This window comes from Phragmites australis, chromosome 7 (genome assembly GCF_958298935.1).
Source record: "Phragmites australis chromosome 7, lpPhrAust1.1, whole genome shotgun sequence".
In the NCBI taxonomy this organism is placed as follows: domain Eukaryota; kingdom Viridiplantae; phylum Streptophyta; class Magnoliopsida; order Poales; family Poaceae; genus Phragmites; species Phragmites australis.
The window spans coordinates 36593927-36610805 of record NC_084927.1 but is presented as its reverse complement, the minus strand read 5'-3'; positions in this window follow the sequence as shown (position 1 = coordinate 36610805).

The window sequence follows — 16879 nt, the reverse complement described above, 5'->3', positions numbered from 1 at the left end:
GACCGGTGCACGTATAGCGAAGAGTTCGCTGGGCGCTTGGCACGAGCTGTCGGAAGGTCGTGCACATCGTCCGTGAGTCCATCCATTTTTTATTGAACGTCCGTGAGTCCATCTATCCCTCTTCTCTCTCTCTCTTCGAGACAAATCTATCCCTCTTCTCCTGAGATGAACCGTACGTCTGCGGCACGTACGTACTCATCTCAGTCGGACCGTTAAGTAGTGAGTTTCAAATACAAAGTAGTTCACCCAAATAGTTTAATCCTTCGAGGAAACATGGATAATATAGTACTGATGGTGTACTCGCTGTGGACGCTTCTCCATAGTGAGTACCTTAAAGGCTTCTCCTCTTTTAAGTTCCGGGAGAGGAGTAAAAGTACGCTGCAAGTATTTTTTTCTTAAAATCCAACCGGCAAAATCGATTGAGGATACTGTTAGCATGCAAGCAGTTAATTGCAGTCGTATAGAAACCGTTTTTTCAGTCGGCGTGTAACCGTTTTCCCAGTTAGTGTTTGTACTATAACCCGACTGTATTAGTCCGATAATTTCAATCAGCTTGGAGCATTAACCGATTGTAATGCATTGTAGTCGATCTTATTTACAAACCGACGGTAACAGACTGTTAGGATAGTCGGTTCTTTACTTAGGCGGCCAATTTCAATCAATCTAAGGTAAGGAACCGACTGCAATACATTTAGTACCAATAAATTTAAAAATCTGTTAGTAGCATGTTCTTGAAAAAATCATTTATGTAATAACGTTGGAAAGAAATCCTACATACTATACTAGTGTATAGCTAGTAGAGCAACAGTATCACGATATATATCGTGCGTGTATACGTTATACCATATATACATACATCTGTGCTTGTGGACGTACTTCAGCCGAGCAAGTAGGTCCTCGATCTACTCGGGTGAGCATGCATGCAGAGTGGCAAGCCCAGCCGGCCGGACGCAGCAGCGTTTTTCCAGCGCCAGCAGATCACGTCCGGCCACCTATCCAGCTTCACTGTGGCAGCGTCATTGGCATTGACTCACGCACAGTGCATGATCTCGCTCGCATCAGTGCACATTAAAACACACTCCAGAATTAACCTGTCTGCATGCGTACATATCGGCCATGTCAGGTCGCTAGCTGTCCGTGTCGTCGATCGTGCTCGATCGCTCTCCGCATTTGAACAATCCAGATTCACTAGATCTCGTATAATTTGCTTGGTGCGTGCGTGACTGGCCTGTAGTACATGATGTACATCGATCAGCTGGACGCGCGCGCACGCGCACACACGTGTGTGTCTATATATATATAGTGGCCAGTGTCTGCCGCCGGCCGCGCCAAAAGTTCGTGCAACGAGCAGCACGAACCAATCAAAAACGGCACGGCATGAATTAAAACTAACGGCACAGCTGCGAACCGAGCATAATTCAGTTGGTTATGGTCTTTATAGTAAAACATGTTCATCCGATTTGAATCCTAGCTCTACACATGTATTCATATTTTTTAAAATTAAATTTTGAGAGAAATAGTATATGTATATATTGGTGCTTTTTTCGTAGTCAAAATATGTGTTTATATTACATAAGGTTATGTCTTTAATCTTATTTAGACATGTATTGAATATAATCACTTGGATGTGTGTAAATATAAGCGTGATATGAGTGGTGTACTTAAAAAAACTTGGCGCAGCTAGCTAGCATACGGATGCATGCGTACGTGCAGAAGTTATTCAGGCCCAGCCCGCGTCGAGATTCACACGCGCTTATACAGCGGAAAAGAGGGCAGGCGGAGGAAGCAGTTGGGAAACAGGGGACCTGCCGGCCGGGTTCAGGACGCGAGGGGAAGCGGTGCGTGCATGCGGTTTTTCACCAGCAGCGACGCGACTTCTTCGTGCTACACAGTGCGCGAGCAGGCGGGCCGCTGTGGCTTAGGAGAGCACTGGCCTGCTGCCACCTGAAACCGTTGCTTCGGTGGATTTGGACGGGCGAGCGGGCGAGGAGGAGCAGCTGCGCTCTCTCCGCACCGCAGGCAGCGCAGACGCAGGGTCGCGCGCGCGACGACATCGCCTCTTCTGCACGAGCGGCCGGACGTGCGGGGCGTCCGTGCGCGCGCGCGCGCCTGTGTGGGGGTCGAGCTTGATGGGTCGCCGTGCGCGCGCGTACCGGCCTGCGGCGCTGGCCGGCCGGGTGGGGGCTGCCTGCCCGGCTAGCGAGCCTTGAAAGCTAGCTGCAAGTATACGTACCGACCGTTCACACCAAGCGATGGATCGACTTGGTGGGAGCGAGAGGCGAGCGACCAACTAGCTCCGTAGGGCAGATCTCCGGGGTTCAGGCCTAGGTAGCTTTATCTTGTACCCCGGGTGTCAGGACGGGACTCGCGTGCGTCGCCGTCGATACGGCGACCGTGGTGATTGCGATCAGCTCGTCCGCCTCGCCGGTCGCAGTTCGCTACTGTAACATCAACGATCGCTACATCCAGATCGAACGATGCCCAACAGGCCTAATTAATTGGCATCAATTAATTGGAGGACCACTTTAGGGACGCAAGTTTTTTTTAATCAAAATTGCTATTTGTCTATTGATAAAAAAGAGGGGGGATCTATTAAATTTCGTACCTTACAATTTGCATAGAGATTTGTGCACGCCCTTCTTCTCCGGCGAGCTCTCATCATCCCCGGTGAGATATTCTTCTCTGACAAGCTCCCATCGGGTTAAGGTTGGGGGTTTTTGGGGTTAAGGTTCGGGTTTTCGGGAGCTGCCGGCTTAAATGGAGACCCAAGGAGGCCTGTCGGCGGGGGTGGCGGCTGAGACAGCGAGGCGGCGGGGACGCCACTTGCTACGGTGGTGGAGGACGTACGGTGGGGAGGGTCAGTGGTGGAGATGTCTAAACGAGAGGAGTTAGCGAGGGAGCGAGTGGCGGAGGTGGATCCAGCGGTGGGGAGCCACCGGAGATGCGATAAGAGGGTGGGGCAGGGGCGAGTTCACCGGCGGCTGGTGAGATTGAGCGGAGTCGCGACAGAGGATTACGGGGAGGAGGGGTGTCGGGAAGAGAGGTGCAGTGGAGGAGGGAGGGACGGTGGAGGTGGGAGGGTCGGCGCTCGGGAGGAGGGAGGGACGATGGTGTCGCTGGTGCTCGGGAGTGGATGAGGTCGGGCCAGCGCTCGGGAGGAGAGAGGTGGGCGGAGTGGATGAGATCGGGCCGAATGGAGTAGTTAAAGAGGTGAGGGATGTGGATCTGGACCGTTCGAGGCCCATCGGACAGCTCAAAATTTGACCGATTTAGACCATCCAAATCTGTCAACAGACAGCTAGCTACTCCTTTTTTTTTATTAGGTTAACCTATAACTCACTCAGTTGAACTTCCATGTTAGTGGGTCTAAAAAAATGCATGTACACAAGGCATGCCAAAATACTGTCTGCACATTGCGTTGGAAGTTTTTGTCAAAATAGGTGACGTTTTAATTACAAACTATGCGCTGGATGATTTCACATTTATTATGTTATTGGTAAATTTTTACTTACTCAAACATGCTTGAGTTGAGCAATTAAATTGTAATATCGACTTAGGTTGAGTACACTATATAGAGCAGAGGCCGAAAATCTATTTTCTATTATCCATAAAAAAAAATTAGCAGATGCAACGATTCCCTAACTCTCCGCATGTTACAGTATTTACTAAAAAAATCGCATAAAAAACTACACATATATACACACTTGCAGCTCTTAATTACTATTAAAATTACACAGCATGTCTGACGGTTTATTTTAGATTATTGTTTCCGGAAAGTGCGTGAGAACTTGTTTGGACAGCTGCTGATTATCATATGGCGATCGACCCGATGATTTTTTCCGTACGTTAGCATATACCCTCTGCACGGCTACAAGTACAAGTGCCGGGCTAGTCGTCTCTCTGCACTGTTCGACCACACCGGTTGAACACTACTCCAACTAGATATGTATGTGTGCAAAGTCGGATATCAGAAGCTCAGCCGTCGAAACCGCCGGCCGTTGGCGCACCGCATATTATCACTCGGCATGCAGACCGGCTTTTTGCGCGGGATGCATGCATGTGTATGGGCCCGGCGGCTCGACTAGACACACGTCACTTTGTTTGGGCCAGGACTGTGGCTCATGTCACCAGACCAGGCATTGTGGAAGGCCGGTCCTGTAATCCACGGACGCCCCGGATCTTCTGCACGCGTCGATCTACACCGCTACCGAGGTTAATGGTACAACCTCATAAGTTTACCCTGTAGGACGTGTTCCGGAGAGAATAACGCTAACGCGATTAAAATGCGGGGAGCTAGTAGTACTTCTCAATTTTAAGTGTCAACATGAATATTGATAGTAAGATTGTTGGTGATATGGGAATTAGGGTCTTTGAGTTTTGAGGTCAGGACAGTAAAATGTTACGTGACGTTTTTTCTCGGAGACTATCTCCCCGAGGTCCGAGAAGACCGAGAAAAGACATATCCGAGAGAGGGCGCTCGGGGCTATAAGCAGTAGTCCCCGAGTACCCAGAGTTCCCCGAGGACCTGAGAAGCCCCTTACTGGTGGATCTTACAAGGACTCAGCGGTGAGGTGTCAACTGGTGAGAGGTCCGATGCTGCATTTAAGAGGGAGTGTGGCCTATCACTTCTAACCATTCCCCCCCACGGCTGCTGTCAGTCCCTGCCATCGCCTGGCAGGGAGGCGTAGGGACATTTATTGCGACGGGTCCCATCGCGCGTCATCCGGCACGGCTTGGTGATATCGTCGCTGGGCTCGAGGCTTATCACCTGCCCCCTGCTGTGTCAGGCCCGCTCCCGCTCTGATCGAGCGGGCATGCGAGGTGGTTCGGCGGCTGCCCAATGAGCCCCTCTCTTGTAAACGGCTAAAGCCATACTTAATGGGTGACAAGACTAATGGGGACGTACTTTTCAACCCCTATAACATCAAGCTGCAACCTATGATGATTGCTTTTCATTTATAGCTCATAGGGACTTGTGCCCTCCTTTCTGTGCACATCAAGCCTCCCCGACGGTATATAAGGGGGTTGCACCCCGACGACAAAGACAGACTGAAAAAGTCGACCAAGTCTTATGAGTTGGAGAAGACCGAGACAAGTTCAAGAAGCTCAACAGACGCAGACAAGCTAACGAAGACAGGATACACGAAACTCTAGACTTAGACAGAAATCCTTGTAACACAAGAGATCCTCGGAGAGGCATTCCTAGAGTATTTATAGCATACACACAGGAGTGGGGTATTACGCTCCGTGTGGCCCGAATCTGTCTAAAATCCCTCGAGCATTTACTTCACTAGTATCCGATCATCCGTCCCGCCTGCATCTCCCATATACTCTCATTTAATTCACGTACGAGATAGATTCAGAATCATCCCCCGACCGAATCTCAAAAGGATCCCTCCGGATCCCCGCCTGAAGAGTTTATCATCCGACAAAGATATTTTTGACATTTTTAATATTGGACACGTAACTGATACAGTTGAACATGTTATTTTTAGAAAATCATAAAAAAACTAATCGATACACATATATCAAGGATCTGATTAAGCTCTAAACTAAGAGAAAATTGCATAAATGCATTTCCACTGAAATGACACCTTGACCTATACATTATTAACATATATTGCTCTGCATATCATTGACACGTAGATAACATTTTATCAAAACACCTACCAACTAGAATGTATTTTGATAACTTTCTCCTAAACTAAATAGTTAAGAATGCATATCCTTTCTGGATTGTCCTGACGTTTACTCATGGGTCAATTTGTTGGAAGATTCCCAATGTTCATGCATGCTCCGATCCCTAGTAAATTTGGTGGTCTGGTCTGTGATGCAGACGATCCAGTAGCCGCAAAGCAACCGTACAAAGCGCAGTGGCATGAGAAACCACGTGTGTCTGTCCATTGAGAGCGTACGGACCTGCCTCTGGACGCGTAGGTAAACGGCAGCAGGTAACAGTGAGTGATCTAGTGGACAAGATCCAGGCCGGGGCCCACAGATCAGTCTTGTCGTCGTCCTTGATTCATCCCACCCATTCACGCTACTACTACTCCAGGGTGAATAAAAAGGTAAATAGGGCAGTAGTCAAAATAAATAGTGCCTTTTCTTAATCCACTATTTGGTTGCTTGCTGTACATATCCGATGGCTATATATTTTTTATAGATCATTATTTTGTGGTTCATGGTTGAAGTCTCAAGAACCACCCAGTAGAATTCAAGTAGATGAAAATATATAATTAACCAAGTAAATACAACTTCTCAGAAAAAACAGCTAATCTAATAAGTAAAAAGAGATACAACCTAGGAGAAATTAGGTTCTTTTTATTAAAAAAAATAGGTGTCTAAATTTAAGTTGAGAAGGACTCGAACCCACCAACTGAGCTAAGCAAATTTAATAATTGAGTAGATGGTAATGCTTAATCAAACAAGGCATCAAAGGTCAATTTCTTCAACATGGTGCACAGGCATATTTATTCTCTCTTGCAGAAACACACACACACTCATTTATTCTCGACCAAGAATTTATTGCAAAATAAATTGATAGGAGAATTTCGAAGGATATAGTTTTTATTCCTGTAGTTGAGAGTTCTTCTAAGACCGATTTGTTGGTTTTAGTTAAGCAAAATCACTACATGAAAAAATACCATAAGTGACAAGTGATAATCGTTATGAGTGACGTATCTCGTACCCGTCATCCTGAATGCATCACTGATGACAAGTCATAAGTGACGAGTAAAGATCCGTAACCAATGTGGTCATTGGCGATGTGTCAAAACTTGGCACGTCACTAATAAAGCTTATAAGTGACGGGTCATAACTCTAACCCATCACTTATTACAAGTCATAAGTGACGGATTACACTTAAAAAGTTAAAAAAAATTCAACCAAGCCAATTCAACTCAATGCCATCACCACTCGCCACGTGTCTCTTGCAATTTTTCACACTGTTTTCATACTTTACGTTTCATGAGAATCGAACTTGCGACCTACCCTCACACACGTATTAGCCTTATCAACTCACCCTCACGTGTGTTCTGAATGGAGCTGAATAAATATCCTTTTAACTTTTTTTGCCGAAGATCATAAGTGACAGGTCATAACTGTGACCCATCACTTATCAAGTCATAAGTGATGGGTCACAATTATAACATATCACTAATGTTCATTGCACAATAGATACACAAACCAGTTGACCCGAAGTCCCTTCAGTAAAACGGCATAACTTTTGCATACGAACTCCGAATTCGACATTTTTTTAACTCTACAGACTCTACAGAAAAAGTTATATCTATTCTCCCCCCACTTTATCGGGTTCGGCAAATTTTTTTAGGCCAAAAAAGGCATAGAAGATTGAGTTCTCGCCCCCAGAAGTTTCAATATCATTTTCGAAACGCGCGTTTGTGTTCATAGCCACCACCTATTATATCAAACTTGAGCAGAAATATACAATAGTTCCTATTCTAGTGTTGTAAAATGAGAAAAAATATGAGAAAAAATAAGAGAAAAATAAAATAAAATAAAAAATATTTCACTTTGAATTCAAGATATTTCACTTCAAGCAAGGTATGAAAAGCAAATTCAATGGAGAATTAACACTTTTAACTAGAGATTTATTTCTTCTAAGGAATTCGAAACACTTTCAAAGCTGTCCATTAAACATTTTTTAATTAAAAAAACTTTTGTCTTGCTTTTTTTTAATACATTTTCAATTTGAACTATGGATCTTCTGACTCGATAATATTTAGAGTTTGTGGTCCTTACATTATTTTAGTATCAGTACGGTAATAGGTTAGTGTTATGTCAAGTTATGTCTTATAAGACTGTAGAGTATATAAGTGAGGGGTCACAACTATCCTACTATCAAAATTGAGCTAAGTATTTATAAATACTGTCATTAGTGACAGATCATAACTTGACCCATCACTAATGACTAGCCTAGGAGACTCGTCATTGACGAGTTTGTTATTGGTGATAAGTCAAAATTAAACATGTCACTAATAATTATCTTAGATGACCCGTCACTAATGAATCATTATTGGTGATGGGTTAAATTTTCACACATCACCAATTACTTGCCTAGGATGACCCGTCACTAATAAGTCGTCATTAATGACAGATCACAATTACGATCCGCCACTTTTATCATAAGTGACGGATCATATTATGACTCGTTACTTATGTAGTGCCTCATTTTTATGTTTTTCATGTAGTGAATTAAGCCAACAACAATGATGTTTATGAGGCTGACTATCTGCTTTTTCTCACTTTTCGCATGTGCTTGGTGTGCTGTGTAAGTTAGTTTTGTTGCGAAGTATGATATTTTTAGTAAAAACAGTCCTCTTCTCGAGAATCAATTTAAGTATGAACTAATACACTGATATAAAGGATAAATATCAAATTAAACAACAAACTAGTTCACTTTTCATGGTAAATTAAAGTAATTGCTTCATACAGTATTGTTCTTGAGGAAAGAAAAAAAATATCACTTTTGTAGTCTAGTGCCCGCATAAGACAAACTCTAGCAACCAAAATCTGATTGGACAGATATATGTGCATATAATACAGTGGCAGTGCTGCAAGTGAAACCCTACCATTAAGTTCTGGTTCCGACAACCATCGCCACATGCATGCATGCATGCATGCAGCTGCTCTGAATCCAATGAAGGAAAAGGCAGGGCAGCCCAGCGCCGATCGATCGATCTCTTAAGTCCACAAAATCTCGATTCGATTGGGGGGAAATCGATCGATCACCTCGTAGCTCGCATATGCCTTTGAACGTAATTTGATCTGATCAGCTGGACGGGTTGGACCCATCGAGCTTGCAATCTTGCATCCCCACAATTATTGGTTTGGGCAGCTTTTGGTTACGTAGGGGACCGCCGATAGATTAGTACCGTCACTCTTTTACTCGCTTTCACAGGTATACACATGTGAACTATCAACCTGACAGAACGCGGCCGGTCGATATTGCCAAAAGAGAATACAGCTAAGAGAATATCTGCTGTGTCTCAACAATGTCAGACAGATATATAAACTGGTTGACAGGGACGCACTACTACATAATATGAGTTTACCTCGGTTTTAGAGCTGATAGTATGCAGGTGGCAGTAAGTAATGGGGTCACTATCACTGTCGGGCTTTTCCAACAGCAGTGATGGTATTTTCAAAAAAAAAAGAAAAAGACGACTGGAGCTGTTCTGACCAGTTCACCGGCGCCACCCGACCAAATCGTCGGCAGGCGCCCTCCACGACCTCTTGCTCCCCTCCCCTCCTCCCAAACAATCCTAAGAACCTAGTTCTTTGGCACAACACTGAACAAAATAACTCACAAAGACAGACACCAGATTACACACCAAACAAGCGAACTTGGGGAAACAGAAATAACATATAGAGATCAATATGCTTAAATTACTCAAACTTGCATCCCAAATATATATATATCACATGATCTGCGAGCAAGAAGACATTGAACACTTATATTACAAATCAGGCAAGAGGAAGCACAAACTATAGTGCAAGAAACACAGCCACTGTTCCCTCCATGACCACGATGTGAAGTCCGTGGATCCGCTCGATGCAGTGGATGTGGAGGTGGAGGTGTTGCTGTGACCGGATTAGGGAAATCCCTAGGGATGACTCCTTCATCCGTATGCCATGACTGAACCACTAGCCTCGCTGCACCAACAGCGAAACCGAGGGCCTTGCCCACAGCGAGATCGAGGTGAGGAGACTGCCCAGGCACCACTGCTCTGTCGTGCCCAATGCCACCGTGACCGCCCAGGTGCCGCTACTCCGTTGCGGCCCACTGCAGGAGGAAGGGTGTGGCTGGAGGAGGAGGTGCTCGGGTGGATCGATCGAGGAGACAAGGCTACCGTTGCTTGGGTGGGAGAGAGAAAGGAGAAAGGATAAGGGAGGAGATAAGGCCACCGTTGGTCAGGTGGGAGGAGATTTTTTAGGCCGACCGGGATGAGGGGACGTGAACGTGTGACTGAAGTGCATCCAATGGAAAACTCGGGTCCGGCTCTTGTTTCACTGCACGTTCATAATAAAAACCGATAGTAATAGTACCACTGTCTGAACCGTTAGTAATAATAATATATCATTGTCGGTTGTTTTTTAAAACCGATAGTGATAATGTTTTTCTTATAAACCGGCAGGATAGCTATATCAATGCTTTTTTTTTTACGAGTAGTGAAGAGTTCATATATAAGACATGTTCTGTAAGTACCGATGTCTGAAAAAAGATCGAAGAGCTATATCTATATGACAATTGCCATACGTGAAGAAAGCCAGAATGGAGTATGGTCGTATTTCTATTCAATAGGATGATAGGAATGCAAGCTTTCAGTTTCAAGAGATCGGTCGAACCAAAAGTACTTCAACCGACATAACCGCTTTAAAGGATTTACTACGGCAAAAGGTAGGTCGCGACATATATGCATGACAGGCTTGTAAAGCCCAATATATTTAACTCGGCCTATCCCATCGATCCCCGGCCCCGTGTTGATGCATGCAGTACAGGTCATACGTACCGTCGTCGCGAACCAGCCCTGCACGCGCACGTACGCCATCGACCTCCCTGCCTGCCGGATACATCCTGCATGCGTCTCTCCAAACAGGCATCGCATATGCAAGGCGAATCGATCTACTTGCCACAGCACATACTCTTCCATCTCTCGAGTGGTTGCATTGCTTTCCTTCCGGCCAGTTCCAGTGTCTACTGCCTCGTCATGGCGATGCATGCATGGTAGCTGCAGGCTGAGCACGAAAGGCTTAAAGCTACTGCTCAACAACTCTGAAGAACAGTACCAAGGACTTATCTGCAAGCATGCAAACGTGCAACTCTGAAGGAGAAAGCATATATACATGCAGGCATGGCGATTGGCGAGCGCCCTGGTGACACACGAACAGGCCAGTGGCGCATGTGGGTGTGTCGCCACCGCCATGAGCTTTTACAAGGCCCATTCACGGCCGCGCGCGCAGTGTACCCCCTGGAGATAGGCCGACCCAACGATTCTGATGCTTGCGTCGCCCCGGCGGGGGAAAAGAATCTCATGCACAGAATTGCCGGGGCCGGGCTGCTATCGAGGGGACGAGCCTCAGAATCGAGCACACGGTACTTGCATTGCCGCGCAACAGTGCCATTTTGCCAACATCAGTCGATCAGAGTTAGCGGTCTGTACTGCACTGGCACGAGCTGATTAATGGAGCATTGTCCAATAGATCCAGCGATTCCCTCTGTGCTTAATAATTGCCACGGTACTTGATCATTACACTGGACGAACAGATCATGCTGTCAGTGAGCAAGTGTCATAAATATTCAGAGAAACTAAACAGTGTATCAGAAAACCTGTTGTATGGACCAGTGTTTTTGCTATCGAACTACTAGCGCTTTACCAACATAATCTCGTGACAGAAAGGAGACTAATACCGCTACCTAGCTATAATTATGAGCATACAATGTGATGCATGCAAGATGTACACTAAGGCTACTTCCCGTGCATTGCATTGTATAGTGCACATTTGTTATGTGTCACATGGGATTTTTCGTTGCCATGGCAAGGAAATAAGAGAGAGAAAAGTTATATTTATACCAAGTCTAGTAAACCGTGTGACTTGCATGGTGTTGTATACGTGACGGTTCAAGAATCTGATGAATCTTTCTCGGACGTTGGATTTGGCATTTTGGCTCAGATTAATTAGCCCTTGTAGCTGATAATTAAGACGACGTTGCTGAACTGTTACTGGTTCTGGACTTGAAATGAGGAACTATTCGTGATGAAACAAACCTACAGCACTAACAGGGAAGCAAAATACTAGCTCCTCAGTTTCGCTTCCGAAATGAGAACTTGCTACACTACAGGGAACCAAACAGATGAGTCGCATGAAGCTAACGTTTTAATTGGGGTCGCAAAAAGTTGACGTCTCCGATGCAGACACAAGCGGACTCCTCTCGCAATAAGCATATGACAAATAGTTGATGCAATATAGACATGCATGACACTTGGTTTCCGTACAAAATCGGAGATGTGAAATTTAAAAATTGATAAAATCACCATAGACGTCTTATTATTAACGGTAACATCACCTATTACTGAAAGAATTTTTTTAGTCACTACTAAAAAATATGTCATCGATGCCAGTCCAAAAGTAATATCACTATCGATTTTTGAAATCTTAAAACGACAGTGATAACCCTACTATTATGGTCGGTTCATAACATGAACCGGCAATGATGATCTTTTTCAAATGTGCAAAAATACTCTATCGCAAACTCTTCAGTATGAGATTTGTATTAAGTTTGCAAATTTAAGATAAGTCCCCATGCTGAAATATTTGAGGTAAAGAATTTTGTACCTAAATCTAAAAATAATAACAGATGATGCGAAGCTACTGTAACAAGAGTTTTTCAATTATTTCCACATCAAAGAGCTTCTGATACAGCAGTCCTGCCCCATCCATTATACATCCTGTGCACTCTTCAGATATTCCGACTGAATTTACTATCAGAGGGTGACAATAATAAGCCTAAATGAACGGCAAAAGTATAATCTTTAACACTCAAACTTAACTTGAAGCAATTGTGCTTTTTGTCATTCCTTCAGATCTATCTATTTCCACAACCATCTTTACACAATAGTCACATAGTGGAGACGTGGAGAGAGGAGACGAGGAGACGGAGAAGGCATGTGGCTGCGTGTTGGCTCAGGAGATGGTGGCCTCGGCGAATGTACATGAGGTGGCTACCTGCTCGGACGATCGTGAGAGGAGATGGTAAGAGGAGACCACGGGGAGAGGAGTGAGGAGAAGGGGAAGGTGCGCATTGCTTCGGGAGATGGCGGACGCGACAGAGGTCGACCTCACGAATGGTGGCTATGAGAAGAACTCATGTGAGTGGTGTTAAAGCTGGGCACGAGGGGGTAGAGGCGACCGCAATGGAGATGGTCAGTGACCACCGCTCCACTTCGACTGCCATTACCCCTCGAGAGTGACTTTTGGGAGAGCGAGAAATGAGAGATGGGCACAGCTGAGGGAGGCGACAGGTTCAATTTATAGAAAAATAATCACTACGGTTGAGAATACGAACCGGCAGTGATAGTAATTAATACTGTCAGTTCGTTATCCTTAATTATTGCTCCGTCAGTACAACTTACGAACCGATATAGATAAACATTATCATTGCTAATAGGGATGAAAATGGATCCGATGCGGACAGATATAGATCATCGTGCACAAAGCTGCAATAGTTGGTGAAAACACACCGAATACAGTATGTTGGCTTCCTGCGCTGACACAATGTTGCTAGCGGGCCAGCCGAAAATTGTATCCACCCAGATACCAGTGGGCCAGACTCTACTTCTGCAGCCACGTAATATCTAAACTGGGCCCATGATTTCATGGGAGCACACAGACTGGGCTGGATAGCCCACTACGCTTGTTGTGCAGAGCAAATCGGCCCATATTGGACAGCCTAAACCTAAAGCGATGAACGTTCTGAAGAGTGGGATTTGTCATCTCAATCTCTCCTCCTGGACGACAGGAACAAGAAAGCTATTCGAATCTGGCTTTGGGACCGCAAACCGGGTTGGTGCTAGCCTAGCGCGTCAGAATCTACGCCAATTTCTCGCGCGCCTATCATTTCCCTCTGGAAAAATTGGAAACACCGGCCGGCCTTCACTGATCTCCATCGCTGAGTCAGCCGTGCCCATTCATTCGGAGAAAGCGAGATCACCGTTCCTGAGATGTCTTCGATCGTCTGTAGATCCTGCCTGCACTGCACTGCTCCGTTGGACCGATCAATCATCCAGTGTTAATAATGCACACAGCTTTGCTTCGAATCAGCTGCGAGGCTCGACTTTTGGCGGCTGCGATATGCCAAATGCTTCTCTTCTCCTGCCTCCACCACCTTGACAGATATCTTATCCTGCACACGGGCTCAGCTCTGCCTGTCGCCTCTTTTAAGCTCCTCCAGTCGCTTCTGGGCCCTGGTGCCCCCATGAGATCTGAATAATGTACATGGTGGTTGGAGACCGTTCGGTTCAGCAACAAGCACGCACAGTGACACGATCGGATCAGAATCCTCTAACTTCTTTTGAAGTCACTGTGATTTCACTTCAAACTAGAAAATATTACATAACTAATCGAAAATTGTCATATAACTAATCAGAAAACGTTGAACTAGTTATGAAACTGAAATTTTTGCATAGCTAACCAAAAACGCTACTCCAGCCAAATTGAGATCTAATCTTGAATGTCAATCACGGATTGGATGGCTCTTAAAGTGAAGTCATATCGTGACTTCGTAGGGGAGAAGTCAGTGGATGATAATCTGGCACGATCTCTCTCTCTTCTCTTCTCTTTTGCAAAAAGAAAGACCAGATTCACGAGCTCGAATGGTTGGTCGCTACATCCGCAGCAAAGCATACATGGCTAATGACTCAAACTGAACAGAGTCTACCCCAGGAAAATGACTCAAACTGAACAGTCCTTCTGTGCCTGCAGATCCTTAATTTCCTATGGAAACAGCAAACGGAAAGTGATGCCTAACTACATTAGTTCATGCAAAGGCAAAGGAGCAAGAAGACTGCATATTATGCCACACAACGTGATGATTGGCAGATCGGGGAAGGGACAGGAAAGCATGGCCCTAGAATAGAATGATCAATGGGTAATGATGACCGCTGCGTGCCCGTCGAGCACTTTGGATGGACGAGCGGCGTCCATCGCTTCGCACGTCCGCGTAGGACGCAACTGCTGGAATCCTCTTTTGCCCGGGCCGGGCCGCCTATGGCTGCAGCGCAGGAGGCGATGCCCGCCAGCGCCAAGGACAGGACGGCCAGCGACGCGCACTACCGGTGGTACGCAGCGAACGGGCACGGGAGGATGGAGGCGAGGATCGCGACCTGGCGGGATAAGCCTCGCTGCTGTCACGCTAGTCTGCCGCCGCCGCCGCTGTGTTCGGCGATCCATCCCCAACCCAACCTAACCCAACCCAATCGTTTGGATCGGATGGCCCGTGCCTTTCAGCCGGTGCCGGCGCGACGTGAATTGTGGAACGCGCAGCGGAGCATGGGAAAGGCAACTTCACGGAGGTGAACATATACGTTATCTCGTATATTTATCTCTCACCGGATAAACATGTAACTCTTATTTATTTTATATTTTTTTATCTATCTATCTAACATAAATTTTAATATAAATAAATGATCTTATAACGCATAAGTACGCAAGAGCCAATAAAATTTTCCCCTCTAGCGGAGGGTCTACCCCACCCTTGGCGCTTTTTACATACGTGTCCTGTGCCTTTTTTGTCGTGATTGTGTTCTATTCAAGTTGTGGTTGAATTCATTTAGGAAGGCAAAGAGAAGGAAAGGGAAATGCAATTTGTAAATGATTCCACTATATCACTTGGAGGGATGATTGGCTTGATTCACTTGGAATTGTTCATACCTCGTCTGGCGTATAGAATCTCCGAATACAAGCGATGTAGCACAAACGAGCACTCTCCTTTTTAAGTTTCAAAGATATAGCATGTTGAATTTCAGAGATTGTGATTGTTGCTGCCCTTATTTCGCTCAAATTGGGTTGCATGGCTGGGAACCATCTCTTGATATAATGGTGGAGGTGTAAAGGTACGATTTCACTAATTAAGATTTAAATTTTGTTGCCCACTATTTATGCACACACGAGTGTTTTCAGTGGTATTATCTATAGGTATATGATAAAGGTGCATTTGCATATGCTGAGTAATAAAAAAAAAGGGGGCTGCACTGTTGCCTGTGGTTGCCTGCCTGGCTAGTAAAAAGCAAGCTAACTTTTCTACAAAGCAAAAATACATTTAAAAGGCAATGCATAAACAAACCGATAGGAGATCTGCCTATTATATTGATTCGGTGGGCGACAAACGGAGCCAAAGAAGGCTCAGAATGAAAAAAAGGAAAAAATAGCGAAAACAAAAACATAGACACTACTCTCGCCTAATTAGGCGGCTAAGGAACCGCACACCAGCAGAAGACCACATAGAGGCTTCGTTACGGATTGTCTGTAGCACAACACCTGTTGGATTCTCGTTGTGGTTGAAGGTCATGATGTTCCTCTCATCCCAGATTTCCTAGCAAACTAGGATGATCGACGATTTAAGCCCTCATCTTGGCGTGTTTGGTATGGAGGCCATCTGTGTCCATTGATGAAACGACAAGGAAGCGCCAACAGCTTGGCTAGATGCATGGCTGCCCCACCCATTGCAATAGGCCCTGCCATATGCGCTTTGTGAACATGCACTCCACGAAAGAGATGGTGACCAGTCTCCTTTGCGCACCTACAAATCATGCACCCCGGGTTGGAAGTCCATCCTCTCTAGGCTAGTCTGTCTGAGGTCCACAATCTATTCTGGTTCGCAAGCACACGAAAAACTTGCACTTAAGGGGGGGCCTAAGCCTTCCAAAATAGCGACTGGAAATTGGTTTATGTTGATCCTAGGAACTGAGCCCTGTATGCTGATGTCGTCTTGAATGTGGTGTCATAGCTAGATTTGATGTGATATTATCCACAACCACACAAAATCTGCATTGTGGCGACACACATCGTGTGAAAGGTTTTGCACCATGAGTTATTTTCGATGGCTTCCCTCAAGGTCTACCCTTTGGCTCTTGAGGCGATGTACAAGTGAGGGGAGAAGTCTTTCGCGCGTTAGCCCTGGTGCCAAGCGGAGTGCCAAAAGGATATCTTGTTGTCTCTCCCGATCACAATAGAGGTAGAGGCAATGAAGAGTAGTCTATCCGAATCATCAAAGGAATCTCCAACCTCATCCATGGTTTCGGCGCATTTTCCATTCCCACCACAACCATTGCAGACGCAATGCTCCGGTGAATTTTCCAAG